The sequence below is a fragment of the Anas platyrhynchos genome, chromosome 1 (assembly GCF_047663525.1).
Source record: "Anas platyrhynchos isolate ZD024472 breed Pekin duck chromosome 1, IASCAAS_PekinDuck_T2T, whole genome shotgun sequence".
NCBI lineage: Eukaryota > Metazoa > Chordata > Aves > Anseriformes > Anatidae > Anas > Anas platyrhynchos.
The window spans coordinates 128425706-128440157 of NC_092587.1; the positions used below are offsets into that span (position 1 = coordinate 128425706).

Genomic DNA, 14452 nt, shown 5'->3' on the forward strand with positions numbered 1-14452 from the left:
AGATAGAAGAAGAGGGAAGGGAAGGGAAGGGAAGGGAAGGGAAGGGAAGGGAAGGGAAGGGAAGGGAAGGGAAGGGAAGGGAAGGGAAGGGAAGGGAAGGGAAGGGAAGGGAAGGGAAGGGAAGGGAAGGGAAGGGAAGGGAAGGGAAGGGAAGGGAAGGGAAGGGAAGGGAAGGGAAGGGAAGGGAAGGGAAGGGAAGGGAAGGGAAGGGAAGGGAAGGGAGAGAGAATGATGACATGGAAACTAGACAGCATATTCTGAGTCTAGGTCACCTAGTCCATGGGAGGATTGCTCTTGAAAAGTTTATGGGGCACGCTATATGAAATAGACAAGGCATCTTCTATTTTCCCTGATCATTAGCTGCTTTTTAACCACACAGAATAAATGTCAGGCTAGACTCTGTTTACTAAATACCATTTGGGGTCTGTATGAGAATAAATTTGTCAGGGAATCTAATTTTCTTTTTGGGCATGTTAGAGAATGTACTGCAGTTGTACATAGTCTTTGTGTGTATAGGTTGAAGGTAACCTATGGAATATACCCTGACCCATGTTGTTAGAATTTTGTATGTGGGTGTAGGGACAATAAAAATTATAGGTGAAGTGAAGTGTAGACTTCCCCACAAAAGGTTCCTGTTCCTTGTAAATATATGTTTCTTTGTCTTTTTAAAAGAACAGAAAATAATCATCCTCAATTAAATTTCTTTTTTTCTTTCAAATATAATTTCTGATTTCCCCTTATCATTGTTATAATCAATAATTAAAATATGATTATCACCTGTTTTTATGTCATTAAACAGTAAGTTATTTTGAACATTAAGAGTATAAATTCATTCCCTATAACAACCTTAATTTATACATTAGCTTGATATTCCCCTCCATTTGCATATCCTAAAGCATGCACTCCCCACACATACATTTGCATCATGTTTTTCATCTACCCAGGTTCCATAAGGAACCCCCAAGCTTTTGTTTTTTACTTTTTTTTTTTAATGCTCAACACATCTATCTTGGTCTCTCCTCCTCACTGTCCTCCCAAATCATTTAACAACAGTGACACTTTTTCAGTCTGTCACGGTGAATTCAAGGTTGCCTGTAAGTCACAGCTGTGAGCAGCCCTCTTGACCAGATGTGCTGTGAGCTGGGTGCTGTTCTTAAAAATTTGATGGTGTGAGGAGCACCTACCTGCAAAAGGCAGATGGGCACCATGTGGCACCCACTCACACCTCTGCTTCTGTATTTTCATGGATGGGGGAAAAAAAGCCAGGCATTTAAAGGTTTCCTCTTGTATTGTTGGGCACTTAACCTTTTTGAAAAGTTGCCGCCTAGGAAAAAAATAAATTACACTTGGTGAATACTAGAGGCACAAAGAGTTTTATTATACACGATTACTATCAGCAATGATGGGTTTAAGATGATATTGTACGTGTATTTTCATAGATTACATTTCAGCAGGCTGGTATTCCCAATATCCTGTGTTGCTTAGATAAGAGAGCCAGTCAAGGAATGAATGTGATTAATTTCCAGGAAACCATGTTTTCCTTTCTTAATTATTATGTAGTTACATTCTATTTTATGTATTTCAAATAACAAATAAGAGCATTGAGTCAATACCAAGGTAACTATGGCCTAGAAACTTATTAACATACACCTAATACTGAATGGTTTACTAGGCTAGAGAGAAATTTTGAGAGCATTTCAACCCTTCCTGTGTCTGTCATCAGATACTAGGTCCTGCATAGCCATAGTCTACTTTAAAATACTCTTCAGCTGAAATACACAGAGGGATTGCCATTCATGTTAATTGATGCACAGTTAAAAGTTGGATCTTGTCGGCACTGCTTCTTTTTCACTATCTGCTTGCTCTTTCCAAGCTAAACATTTTTAATTTATATATTTAAACTTTGCTGAAATGCTCTAAAGTGGTCCTACCATTACTTCACATCTTCCAAACCAAATCAAACCAAACCAAACCAAAACAATCCAAGCCAAAACAATCCAAACCAAACCAAACTAAACCAGTCCAAACCAAACCAAAACCACAACAGTCATTGTGGCTATAATTTAAGCATATCCTATCTTGTATATATGCTATGTTTATATACATTCAATGGAAACTAAAAGAAGTAAGGTGGAGAAGCTTAAAATATGAAAACTTCTAAATACATACTTTTTTATTTTTTATTTTTTGTGCATAACAGCACAGCTGTCACTTAGAAAATGTGTCTGTGTGGAGCAGTAAAGGAGCAGGAGGAAAACCTGGTTGTGCAGCTTCATTTTCCAGACTCTAGAGGGATGCTGCCCAGGGCTGGCAGTGTTTGCATCCCTCTGCCATCACTTCTCTGCCACCATCAGCAGGCAGGGGAGGGACATGAAACCCAGTGGAGCAAGCAGGCAGCTTGAAGGTAAGGGTGCTGTGTAAGGGCTGCTTAAGCTGGGCAGGATTTTGCCCCACAGTAGTTACTGGGCAGCTGGGAGGGGTCCCTGGGCCTCCAGGGCAGGGCAGGAAGCTCTGACAGAGACAGGTGGTGAGGGAAGCGAAGTGATGGTGGGTCCTTCCAGAGCCTCCACATGGAAAAGCATTTTTACTCTGATGCTTTTCTCCTAAAATATGTTTTGCTCTAAGGAAGATCTTCAGTCACCAGTTACGACTTCTCTTGCAGCCAGAGAGAACGAAATTACCAAATGGAAGCCTAAATCAGATTCACCCTGATAACCATGTTTTATCCCAGGGAACTGCACCCTCAGAGCCTATTCACAGGGTGACCGGATCAGGTAATGCTGTTCTCAGAAAAAAATGTGATAGCTGAGGGGCAAAGACCATTGGGGTGTGCTAAAGAGGAAGCAATGGAAGTGATCACCTGCAAATTATAGCAATTAAGCTTGGGGATATGAGGAAAACCTATTTTGAAGAGTTTGAAGATGAACTTCTCATTGCCTGTGACTGCCAGAAAGGCTCCTGGGGGGAAGAGGCTCGTCCGTTTTACTTCTCCCAGCTAAATGGCCATATCAGTGTTCAGTCACTGGCTCAGAACGGAAACCCAGGCAGCCATCGTGGCAACTCTGCCAAGGAAAAGTGTGATGGGGCTGTGTCATCTTGCCCTTGAGCCTCCAAGGCTGACCAGCCAGAGCAACCAGGAGAAACACAAAACCCCTTTCATGCTATGAAGCTGGTGGGTGAGCTTTGTGTCAGACATCCAGGAGCATCTCTACAGCACATGACTCTCTCCCTCTTCTTACTGGGTCCCGGTATTTCCAGCCCAACTTAGGTCTCTTTTTCCAGTCACACACTAAAAACACCCTTATTGTCTCAACTAGACCATGAAAGAACCACAGTTTAGGTTTAAGTGCCTGTAATGCCCCATTGCCAAGCCTCCAGTGACCTCCAAAATTCTCAGAGGAAAACTAAGACATGACATGTTTCTGGTACGACTGAGTTGTCTTTACGCACCAGAAAGGGCACCAACACCATTAACATGAATGATGAAATGCCTTCACAAATCATTTTGTAATACAATATTCACAAAACAAAGTGTGCTAACAAAACTACTCCAAACTGTGCTAAAATGACTCCCAGTGGGTGTTGTGGACATATATGGTCCACGAAACCACTTACAAGCTAAGCCTCTCTTAGCCCCATCAATAACAGATGGGTTTAAACAAAGCAGTCATTTATCTTGATTTTTACAGCCTTGGCAATCCAACGTAACTGCTGATGTCCACCGTGTCTGCAGCCCTCACTGGGAAAGATTAATAGGCCTCGTCAGATGCAAAGCAAAAAATTGTTCTTTCAAGACCTAATTATTTTGTTTAATTGTAAGCTTTCTATGGAATTTACTCTTAAAATCATAAAGAAATACCATGTAAAGTTCAGATCATTATAATTGCAGCAGGTGAAAGTAAAATACAAAGCAAGAACTCAAGAAGTTGCCCTTCAGCAAGTAGGCAGAGATCTCAGTGACATTTTCAGCAGCTTGAAATAGATGTTTTTGAAGCTTTAAAGGAACCGAATCCAGCCTGTGCTCCTAAACGTTATCACATTCAAGGGGGCACAGGTTTGCTCCGCAGTGCACAAAAGGTGCTCACTAGCCTGAAGCTGTGTTGATCTCAAGCATTCCATTAATAAATCACTTTATGAATAAATCACTGCATGTACAGCACACAAGAGACATCTCAAACTAGCGGGAGAATGAACAAACTGATCTAGCTGTTTTCCAGCTCTGAATTTATAGAATACCTAAATGATACAGTCTTCCTACATGCTGATAATCAACTTAACTTTCTGTAACAGTTTTCTTCCTGGGATCACGGCATGCCACTTGCACACAGGAATAGGGTTCCTACTAGACTGAATAGGTCTATTTTCAGAGTTTTGGATTATTATTTTTTTGTGTGTGTGAAATTAACAGTAGCCGTAACCATTCAGAGTTTGTTAGAAAACACCACAGCAACAAAACATCAGACAGTAATGTGACCCTGTCCAGTGAAAATTTGATTGAGTGTTTTCTGCTCTATCAACTTCACTTACTGCAGGGAAGGCAGAGAGGGTTAAGGCAATCTTAGGAACACAATCAATATTTCATTTCCTTGCAGCTAAATAACAGCCAAGATAAACACTTCTGATTAAGATGTTTATAGGACTGGTGCTTTTTTGCTTTACAAGCATATACTGAGGAATCCTCCCAAACTCCTGTGGGAATACTTACATATATTTGAATCATTTTATAGGCAGCATTTAAATACAGGAAGAAAGCCTGACATTAGGATTTCATCCACCTTTTGACATTTAACAAAAATCTGGACAAAATTTCACTGAAGCCAGCTAAGTTTTCAGCAAGTATTTAACTGGATCTCAAATAATTTCATATTTGTTTTATAGCAAACAGTGCATACAAAATTCATGATCCTTTTCAGAAAACAAGTGGACTTCTTGTGAAAATGTTGGGACTAGAATTCAGAAAATTCTGGTTTTTAGTCCCTATTTTAAGTTTCTGTCATAGACAATGGATTCTAACATATTCTTATATGCTACACAGCTAAAGGAATATGCAACAAGCCCCAAACTGGTTTTAGAAGTGGGTGGTATGCATAATGTTAATTGCTAATTATAGTGTGTTTGATGAGAACTAATAACTATTATTTATTTATTTATTTATTTTATTCAACTAGCTCTAAATGGTGTGCATTAAGGGAAGGTCTACAGAGAACTGAAAACTAGATTATTCTTCAAGACGCATCTGGCAGAAAAGGGAGCTGCGTTATTTAAAATCCTGAACCCTGACTACAAGATTCTGCTGCATCATCTAGTAAATCTGATCCCGTTTCTTCCAAACAGTGGAATTTAATTACAAAGGCTTATGAGTATATCATACACAATGATATAATCACAGATGGTAAGTCCATCAACAGCTTTATCTGAAAATTAACAACAGATAGTAAGGCACCCAGGGGAAAACAGCAGGCTTTTTGGTTTGCTAATGTATATGAGCTTTTCTAATACAACAAATGCTCTTCCATGATGTTAAACAATAACACAAATTGATTCAGGTCTGTGTAAATAATAATAGGTTGTAGTCTTAGATGTTCCACATCTCACTGACAGTGTTTTCAAAGGGTTATTTAGCACTTACCCATACAGCATTCCGAAAAACAATGAAAAACATGTAATTAAAAATTCCACCTACTGATACACTTAAAATATTAGTTTGTTTTAGTATTTAATATTTAAATGTCAATAATCTGAAAATTAATCTAGAAAATCTTTTCCCAGATAGGTTTGAAAAAAACCTCTGGTCCAGTATAAAGCAGAGGTGTTCATTCTTCTGCATTATTATATGAATATTGGAGTTCAATGACAGAATTTTGCAGTAGTTTTATTCTGCTGTTAAAGGATATTTTAGATACTGCTGTTAAAGGATACTTTGTTTTAAAATAATAGTACCACCTAATAGTAAGCCATCTCTTCTGGTATAAGCACAGGGTATAAAATATGCCATTTTAAAATCAAAAGGTTAATTTCAGTTTTAGTACCTTATGAAAGCCTTTGCAAATAAAACACCAAGAAATGTGATGCAAATAAAAATGTACCTTTCAATCCCAGAAAAGAAAGATCTCATCAATGATATTATGAACTCTGTAAAATCACAGAAAAGAAGAACAGAAAAATGACATAATTCAAGAATTGGGAACACTCAGTAAAATTAATGGACAAGAGACAACCAAACAAACAAGAGACAACCAAACGGAAGTATTTTTCCCCAAGTCACAAACCATTAAACTGGATAACTTAATTTAGAAGCAATTTTGAAATCCAAAAATTCGAGTGACGTCAAAAAGAATCAGATGATAAAAGAAAAAAACATATCTGTCATCAGTAGAAACATGAGGATGCAGATAGAAACTGTGTTTCAGGGGTATCGTGAACTGCTGTGAAGCTTGGAGACTGCATGGGGATCTGTTGCCACTTTCTTAAAGCTTATCTCTGTATGTCCATTGCAGTCCATTATACTAATGAAGCTAACAGATTGGAAGGACCACTGGTTTAACATAACTGGGTGGAAGGACCACTGGTTTGAAATAATTGGGTGGCACAATTAATATGTGGTAAAAGACGCACCAACGTTAAGTGGAATGACTTCAGATCATGGGCTAGGTATTGCCAGCAGCTCATTCCTACTGTTTCCCTGCTAACAGTTTTGGAAAACTTACCTTCTCTCTTATGAATTGTATTTGTAGAGATTTTTTTTGCAGATAATGTTGGTAAACAACTGAATATAGAACAAATCCTTCCAAGGAGCAAGTCAGCCAGTGTGTTGACATATCTGAAATATCCAAACTGGCTGCAGAAAGGTGAGCCTCTGGTGCAGACATCAGATCTTCAGAAAGATCTCCACAGCCTGCAAAATGATCAAAGAAAAGCCTCTGTAGATTACTGGAGATTTTCTGGGTTTCGTGGGTGCACAGGCTGCACACTGAGGTGAAGGACACCATGGAGAAACTGGATGGGCTGAGTATGAACTCTCAGCTGTGATTCACATTTGAGGTTAATGGCTGTGGCATTATTCCGTTGAGCTAGAAACCCAAAAGGACAGTAAAAAACATTGGATAGAATCCTTCTTTATGAAATTATCTGAAGTCTGCCTGTAAGAGTGATTGCCCTGGAAATCATCTGAGAAAAAAAAAAAAAATATTTCAAAGAGATTAAATGCTGACATATTGCCAGGAGTGGAAATATTTAAGATGGAAGGAAATTATTGTACATATGTAAGGCATACTTCAGAGCAGGGAGAAATGGGAGAGGCTGTGGCAATGGACTACAAAGATCTCATAGAAATGGTAAGTCCAACAAAAGTAATCTCTCTTAGAAGTATATGATGGCAATTATTTTAGCACAGTGAAATGAACAATAAAAAAGAAACACCTGACAAGGCAAATTACAGTATTCTAAGTGTAAATTAGGCACTAGACCAGTAGATGTGCAATTAGGCAATAAAAAAATATCACAAGTGGATTTTTATATTAATTGTTTCTGTCCATCTGCAGTGGCTTAAATATCCCCTGTAGCTTAAAGGGAGGTCAATGACACTTGTTAATCTATTTCTTCTACTGGGGAGCTCTGTGGGTATCTCTATCTGTCAAGTATCTATCATCCCTCTGTAATGCAGCCAATACTGGACTAAGGGGTCACCTTCCCCTTTTCCTTTCCTGCAAGGTGACTACACTTGTGGTGATGGAGTGTGGAGCAACCCCAGAGCCAAGGTAAATCTTTCCAGAAGGCTATGGACCAGGTCCTCAGCACTTAAACCAACCAGGAACTGCCCCAGTTGAGTTTAGTTTCTGTGAAAGCCTGTTCCAGGATATGGTCACTGTCTCCGAGGACAAGATTTCTTGTTAAAGCTTTGAAAAACACAAACACCTATATACCCCAGAAGGCAGGGGAAGAAATAACTGCACAAAAATGGGACTTGCAAGGGAGGGTAGGTTTGTAAGATACCTGAAACATGGTAAGGCTTATATAAGTAATACTCAGTAAATCCACTCAAACCCCAAACATTTTCCTTTCTAACCTTAGTTCTGTTCTCAGGTGTAAGATCGGCCAAGAAGCACAACTGTCTGCACTCATACTCCTTCTTTAAATCTGTCTTGTAGTCTAAAGCTATCTTGTTTGAAACTCCCTACATGGAATTCTCTGGATGGGCTAAATCCCAAATAAGAGCACGTGCCAAATACTTTGGGGTCTCTGACCCAAAATGCTTTGTAATATTTAAATTTTATTAACTATGGGTTGGAAAGATTGGTCAATTTTTAAAGTAGCACAAATGCAGCAAAAAATCATGTACTCATGCACATGTATCACAGGTTGGATCAGATATTTCAGAGACAACATCTCAATTAGTAGTCCTCAGCAGTACCAGACAAATCCTTATTTAGATTGTGATTTTAATATGGTATGGGAATTAATAATACTACACTGAAAGTATTCAGTGTTCACAAATACCATAATAGCTCCACAAAATAGAATGGAAAGAAAATTATAAATGAGAATTTGCAACAAATAAATGCAAATATGGAATCACTGTTCTCTTTTGTGGGCTCTAATTAGATGCTTACTTCAGGAAAGACGGCCAAACAATATTGCAGCCCATAAACAGAAAAGGTTAAATCAGCCTTTAGCTGAAGCTCTGGCCCATTAAACCTTTTTTGAGGCTGTGTAGTCCATGATTATGAGTAGAACTTAATGTATTTTTTAAAAACTATTTTTAAAATTATAAACAAACTTGAAACACTGAGAAATGTAAGCTAATAATGTTTATCCTTAAAAAGCCTGACTGTGGAGGCAAATCACTTGATGTTATAAAAAAATGTTCACTGCAAGTTTTTAATAGGTCTGTGGGTATTTAAAATCTAATTTAAAGGTGTCTTAATGTATTTTTTGTTCCTTCTTGCAAAATATTAATAAGAAACTACAGAACTGCTCAATTGCTTGAAAATACATAAGAACAAATGAAGACAATAAAATGCAGAAGATAAACTGCCAGTTTCCAAGCTTTCACTGAAAGGTAATACAAAAGATTTTATTTTACTTATTTCCTGAGGTCTAAACATGTTGCTTGTTCTTTTCTCATTACTTTCCCTTTCCTAGACAAATATGGTATTTCAGCCTCTCTCAGAAGGTGATGTTCCAGGAGCACAGGGACAACAGCTCTTCAAGCAGGCCTAAGAGTGGCATATTCTGTCACTCTGCTGCTGCTGCTAATCATACTGTATGATCAAGGCAATGACAATTCATCTGCCTTTATATCAAGTATTTGTATCATAACTCCCAACAAGTCTTTTTTCCACCTTTCTCCCTCCTTCATGTCATTTATTTCTATGCAATTTTCTCCTTATCTGTTTTCAAATTATTATTTTTATAGGTAACATTCTCACTCCTGCAGAAATGGTACATTGCCAGAGTACTCTTGCAAACACCTGGCAAATGTAGTCAGTAATCTGACTGCTGCCCATAGAAATATAAGGTTATAAGACTCACTTCAATCTTTGTTGACATCATAAAAGTGTTCTGTGCCTGTTACGTGGTGCAGAACTGTTTTTGTTACTAATTGTCTCAAAATAAACAGAAAAAATTGCATCAATCAGTATAGATTCATGGCAAAATCTTCACCTTCAGTTGTTCATACAGATTAATAATAGATATAGACCTGGCCCATTAAGGCCTCATCCTGTGAGCATTGTTGTAACACATAAATAATTTCATGGGAGACTAGGTAACTACCTCCATGTTCACAATGTCTCTCAGGACTCAGGCATCAGAAATCAGCAGAATTTCTTCACCTTTTCTTGCTCAATACATCTCTCCAAGGAAAGTTCTTCTAAATGAGTTTACAATCAATGTAAGATATTTCAGACAAAAAATGATTGTACTAAACTCAGAGGAGAGTGCTGGTCCTATGATGCAAACATCCCAGTAAAGAAATAGGCTTTAATTACATAACTATCTTCTTACAGACACTTTATAAAATTTTATAAGGTTGTTTTGATGTAACTAAGGTACACAAGAGGTCTTGGTAATGTAATTGGTATGTAATTCTTTTTCTCATAACATACCCATACTCAAATAAAACAGTCTGTTTGTAACAATCCTTAATTTATTGCTTTACAGTTCTTCCAGTTAGTAAAGTTTTCCTTGACTTATACCATGTTAATCCATATTTCCAGCCCCTTCCACACTGAGTTTCCCAATCTCAGTAATTAGTACCTCTGAGACATCTCTTCATTTTCCAGCTGAGTATTTTAGATACTGACTTAAATCTTCTTTTCAAAGTTGCAGAGCTTTTGTTCATTAATAATAAATGATAGACACAGAAGAGGAAGAAAGCATACTTAAAATATTATGTATAACATGGGGTCAAAACTTTCCAATTGTTACTTTTCTGAGTTACCTTGAATTTTCATCTCTAAGTTGTAGTGCTTTAACTCATTTCTAATAAATGTAGAAAGTTTTTTAAAAGCATCAGGTATAAGACTGAACATAAATGTTGTCAATATGCTCATGGAAATATTATTTAAATTCAAGAGAAAGTCTCAGATAGAGGGCATGATCTTGGATTTCTAGTCAGTCAAGAAAGAGTTTGGCATGCTGCAACCATTTGCAAAAACTACCACCCACCTTGCATAAAGCTGGATAGAGCATTAAAAGTGAGGGCAAGGGAAATGAACATTTTGCACTGCAACCAGGCTGCTAGGAAAGCAGCTTTATTTTAAATTCCCTATACCAACAGAAAGGTGACTATACTATCAAAGACATTTCCTAAAATAGCACCAAGGCACAATTTTGATAAGAAACACAGAAAAAAAACAGGTAATTTAAAATAAAATTAAAGGTAAATTTATTCATAAATACACAGACAAATGTGATTTTCCTTGTGGATGTACTTACTGAATATGATCATCAGTTCTTAATACTATTGTTTTGAGAATTTTTTCAATGACTGTCAGAATTAGTACTTCTCAGTCTCTGAAACTGAAAAAAAATATATTAAGCTTTAGCTGTCAAGCTTTGTAACTTAGTGCACAGAATACAAATCACTATCACCAAAGGAGTGGGGAGAAAAAAAAAAAAGAAAAAAAAACAGCCTTAATTATTCAGAGATTTAATATACTGAACTATCATTAACATTCAGGACTCCATCTTAAAGTAATTAAAATGCAGGAAGACTTAAGGGAGTGGAGGTCATTGAGAAAAACACCTACACAGGTGCATGAAGAAGGAGGCTGGCTGGAAGAGAGAAGCAAGACATTATAAAGAGGAAGACTAATGCTTGTTGACTCACAGGTCCAAAAACATCCTCAGTAAGCTTTGATTAAGGACACATAAGATATTTACATGTTTTTATAAGGTGCATTTTATCTGAGTGCTTTGTAAATAAGCTTTCTGACACATCACGAGCACTTGGGGGCTAGTTTTCAGTATTGTGGTGTTTTGGTTGTTTATTTCATTTTATTTATTTATTTATCTATCTATTTATTTATTTATTTATGTTTGTGTAAATCCCTTATTTTAAAGCTCTCTGCATGGTGTTTAACCTTGAACAGTGTGTATGTTGCCTTAAGTACCCCAGAATCAAGGTTGTCTAACAGCGAACTGTGCTTGGTAGAGCTGGTTGACAACCAGGGTAAGCTATTAATGTAAAAATGGCTCTTTTGTGTGTGTGTGTACGCATTTGTTTCCCCCCCCCGGTAAAATCAGACAAGATACCTAACTCCTTTAGCTGAGGCACATGCAAAGGGGTGGCCTCATCCAATGCTTCCTCCTCTGGGAGGTCCTCTCAGACACAGAGAAAAGTCCTCAGCCACAGCCCCATTTCTGCAGTGGCTAACTCACAGGCCTTCTCCTAATTTAATCCAAATACTAAGCTTTTCTTTACAGGAACTCCCCACCCCCTGAAAAAGTCTCAGACATTATTCTCCATCCCCTTGATGCTGTTAAATTGATGATGACACTAGAGCAGGGCAGATTCACACCAACGCACAGACCTCAAAGGGCACAAATGCTGTGGATTTCAATCTGATATCTTTTTTTTTTTTTTTTTTTTTTTAACTGAATTTCAAATGCAGTTTACTCAGGACTAGAATGTCATTTTATGGTCCTCTGACTCTCATCAGTTGAAATGAACATTTGGATAAATGAGAAATTATTTTCTTGCAAGACTGTTTTCCTGATATTAAAGCAATGTATTTTTTTCAGCTAAGAAAGCAAAAAAACATTAAGCAGCTTATGAGCCAGGGACAGAGTTAGTGTGCACATTTACCCCAACCTTGTATTACATGGTTTTGACATCTGAAAGAACAATGTCAAGCAAAATGATCAGTACGCAAAAAGGCTATTAATGATAGTCCCACAAAATCTACCATTGTTTTTCTCTACATTCAATCTGTTTCTGTTTTTTTTTTTTTAAAGAAAAAAACAGTCTTCTGATTAAGATAGTTCATTTGCATTTCAATTTGAGTCTTGCTGCTGTTTTTTTTCTTGTGTCCTACTGCCTCAACTTAATTTGCCTGTTTCTCATTTTTCCCTTCTTTAAAATGGGGAGTGTCATAACTGTAGCCTATGTTTTGCCTTTTTGAACTGGATGTTTTCAAATCACAAGTATAAATTGGAAGCTGTTAGGGAGCTTTTTCTCTGAAAAACACTATGGATCCTCAATAGCTGAAAAGTTAGGTTTCCTTGTTTAGCGTTCCCTATCTCCACAGCTGCTGGAGCTTTTTTCTTTTGCTTTTTTTTTTTTTTTTTTTATATATATATCAAATGTTTATATTTTGTTATTCAAAGTCTTCAAGTGAATTTTCAAGTGAATTGAATGTGAGCTTTAGATTTAAGCATCAAACTCTGTATTCATTGCATGTAGCCAGGAGAGAAAACACTTAGCAAAACCTCACAGGATTTGCTCGGGTTCAGGAGAAGCAGCAGATTTTGTCAGGAGGCTGAAGACACCTAGGAAAGATGAAGTGCAGCAACAGGAAATGTTATGAGGTGTTGACGGAAATTGTTAGGGTTAGTGCTGGAAAAGGCAGAAACTAGTGTTGGTCTGAATAAGGTCCCAGCAGGAAATGACTTCCTACTTCCCAAATTAACCCCATGGCACTCCTGAAAACCAGGCATTTGCCAATGACACACCATTGAGCAGCAGAGACAGGATACTGACTGCCTTTATCTTCTCACAGAAGGGTTTCTGGGAGCCCAGGCAGTTTCTGAGTTATCGTGTGCCAGCAGAGCAGACCTATTCTGTGATGTTGAAAAGGCCTCCCTTGTACAGTCTCACCACCAAAGAAGAGTGCCAGGTATTTGTAGCATGTATTAATTTCTGTTGCAAGCACAACATAGCTAAAACCAACTAGTGAAATGGAACTTGAAAGTGTATGTCACCTAGATATGGGGGATCTAGGTGTGAAGACGACTAAATCTGTCATTAGCTGGGGTCCCCCAGGACCATGCCTGCACTGGTATGGGACTGTGCCCAGCCGGTTAAGCTTGACTTTTAGAAACATAGCACCTCTCTATTCTTGCTCTTATGGACTTTTTATTGCAGCAGACAGCACTTCTCACTAAGGAATTCACAATAGTCTGTTGTGGGTTTTTGTTTTGTTTTGTTTTTAAACTAAAAAGTTACAAAGGAAAACTGCACCATCACCCCTGGTCTTTCTCTCTTGGAGCATCACAAGGACATATCAGCTTCCTACTGTTTTGTCAGTATCTGCATGTGAACTGTAAGTAGAAATGTACAGAAGGCACTGAATCAAGTACCTGTCTAGGTACTCGGTATGGATTTCATGTTAGCATGTCAGTTATACAAACAACATACAGTGCTCCTTTTCCTTCCCCTACTGCAGCACTGCCTCCAGAGGGATGGAGAATCAGCTAGATCACACAAAGGGGCAAAAGAGAAGCAAAGCTGCTTACTCAAGGGCTCACAGCCATCTGGGCATGAAATATGTTCAGCTTAATAAATTCAGATTGGTACCCCATGCAGCAACCTGTCTTCGAGTGTATGTGGGCAAACAAAAGGGTATGTTTTTCTATCAGTGCTGGCTTTGTGTACCACAAAGGCTCAGCCCATGTGTTGCTGATACCACACGACAAATGCTGTGCAGTGACTTCCAACCTCAGCCAAGCCAGGCATTTCCCATGGCACTGCATTGCTCTGCAAGGGCACATCAGCCTGGACCTTGAAGCTGCATAGTTGGAAATTACTAGGCTGGTGCCTCTAGCTCAGTCCAGCAGTGCAGCACAGGACAGCTGCTTTTGATCACTGGCTGGCTCCACGCAGCAGCAGTTCAAGTGTCTCTGTGCTGTGGTTGCCAGCACCCTCCTTACAAAGGTTACCACATTTGGTATTTGAAATATTCGCTGTTACTCTGTCTTCCATGCTCTGATGTCAAGTGTGGTATTAGAA

The 14452-nt window shown here is 38.2% G+C and overlaps 2 long non-coding RNA genes across 2 annotated transcripts; one reads left to right on the top strand and one right to left on the bottom strand.

Moving 5' to 3' along the window:
* Positions 1-155: 155 nt before the first annotated feature.
* LOC110351754 (uncharacterized) lies at positions 156-11096 on the bottom strand. Its single transcript, XR_002399557.4, has 4 exons — positions 10939-11096; positions 6708-6895; positions 6087-6132; positions 156-1324 (listed from the first exon to the last, which is right to left on the bottom strand). It is a non-coding gene; the product is annotated as an uncharacterized lncRNA (long non-coding RNA).
* A 145-nt stretch (positions 11097-11241) lies between these two features.
* On the top strand, positions 11242-13760 carry LOC119717737 (uncharacterized). Its single transcript, XR_005267886.2, has 3 exons — positions 11242-11334; positions 13224-13340; positions 13666-13760. It is a non-coding gene; the product is annotated as an uncharacterized lncRNA (long non-coding RNA).
* The last annotated feature ends 692 nt before the right edge of the window (positions 13761-14452 follow it).